This window comes from Schistocerca nitens, chromosome 7 (assembly GCF_023898315.1).
Source record: "Schistocerca nitens isolate TAMUIC-IGC-003100 chromosome 7, iqSchNite1.1, whole genome shotgun sequence".
NCBI lineage: Eukaryota > Metazoa > Arthropoda > Insecta > Orthoptera > Acrididae > Schistocerca > Schistocerca nitens.
This window is the reverse complement of record NC_064620.1, coordinates 135,010,849-135,012,764: the sequence shown is the minus strand read 5'-3', so window position 1 is coordinate 135,012,764 and position 1,916 is coordinate 135,010,849. Positions and strand designations below refer to the sequence as shown.

At 44.1% G+C, this 1,916-nt stretch overlaps 1 pseudogene; it reads right to left on the bottom strand.

Annotated features, from left to right (window-relative positions):
• Nucleotides 1-1,402: 1,402 nt before the first annotated feature.
• LOC126196135 (5S ribosomal RNA) lies at nt 1,403-1,520 on the bottom strand (annotated as a pseudogene).
• Between the last annotated feature and the right edge of the window lie 396 nt (nt 1,521-1,916).

The window sequence follows — 1,916 nt, the reverse complement described above, 5'->3', positions numbered from 1 at the left end:
GATGCAGCTCTCCATGCTACTCTATCCTGTGCAAGCTTCATCTCCCAGTACCTACTGCAACCTACATCCTTCTGAATCTGCTTAGTGTATTCATCTCTTTGTCTCCCTATACGATTTTTACCCTCCACGCTGCCCTCCAATGCTAAATTTGTGATACTCACAAAATCTGAGGGTACTGCATTTTTTTCCGGCCGTGTATATTTAGGCGTACTGTACTCATTCCCTGTGTTAACTGGTTCACGCCATCTTTGTTATCTTGATAAAGAATAAGTTAATCATCGATTTATCGTTTGTAATCTACTGTTACGTTCTTTGTCTTGATGATCTTGAAAAAATCTTTGTCTTTGAGCATTAATGTGTCTGCTATCGTGGCAGGGTCGGACTATAGCCCTTCGATAAACTATCGTTCTGGTAATTGCACCTATTGCTGAAAGTGAAAACATCGTATGGTGCTAATGAAAATTCAACCATTTAATGACATTTTTTTTTCCAGGGAACTAGTTGTAGATCTCGCTGCAATGAACGTAGACCTGTTTGGTTCACATTCGGAGAAGCAACGTCTGGGCCGGAAACGGACGCCAAATCTTTGTCCACCTATCTGGATATACGTTCTCCCAGATTTCACATAGCCATTTAAAGTGATGCTTTCTTTTAAGAGCCCAGGGTGAGTTCCTCCTCCTGTTTCTGTCCAACTGAGTTAATTATTTGTCTCTGAGAACTTAACCGTCAGCGAAACATAAGTTCAGTTTTGATTATGCTTTCCAGTCCAATGCTACTATTATCTTCATCTTCGGTTTGCGTTATTCGAAACCATCGTAGATGTTTCCGTGAATGAACCAAGTCCCTTCGAAAACTGTTTCGTTTTCAGGCTGTTTAGTTCAGTTTCCGTGAGGAAACCATTTTCTGCTTCACTAAATAGACGACTCGTTTCTCGAACACTGCCATGAAGGATAAGAAAACTTTGCGAATTTATTGTGAGTAGAAAAGTGGAAATGAGCCTATGGCATCGTTGGCCAGGAGGCCCCATCCGGATTGAGAGTGGAATGAAGCGTGCACACGAGAATCATGTCTCAGGAAAGACGCTGTTCGTAGTCGACCGCTGTTTTGAAAGTTAAACATGGCTTTAATATCTAAACGATGTGAAAGGACATGAAGAATCATACAGTGAACATAATTCCTGCTTTCTATTAAACTAAACTTCCGCACAGGCCACGAATGCCCAAATGTACCGACCGGCCGCCGTGTCATCCTCAGGACACAGGCGTCACTAGATACGGATATGGAGGGGCATGTGGTCAGCACACCGCTCTCCCGGCCTTTTGTCAGTTTCCGAGACCGGAGGCGCTACTTCTCGATCGAGCAGCTCCTCAGTTCGCCTCATAAGGGCTGAGCGCAGCCCGCTTGCCAACAGCGCTCGGCAGACCGGATGGTCACCCATCCTACTGCTAGCCCAGCCCGACAGCGCTTAACTTCGGTGATCTGCCGGGAACCTGTGTTACCACTGCAGCAAGGCCGTTGACCTTGCTTTCTGTTATGTAGGCAAATTTTGACGCCTGTCAGTTGGAGTTGCTGTGTAATGCCTTTAATTTCAATGTAAATAACGTGGTGATGGGACACCAAGCAGCGGTTATAAGAAACGTTAACTCTGAAACTGTATTGCTGCGGCACACTATGTAAGATGCATTATTTGCCTGCAAAAGATTGCAAACAAATTTAATCGTCGGTTAAGCAGCAAGATTTTTATCTTCTGTGGACGACCAACTGAGTTTATATTTCTTAACCTAAGTAACAGCAAATGCAGGCCCACGGAAGATGTAGGATGCTAAAAATTCTGCAAGAATCAGGAATGCACCTATAAACTCTTCATACTTACGGATGTCTCTTTGATGGGTGGCTGCCGTGGTATTCCCTAATTA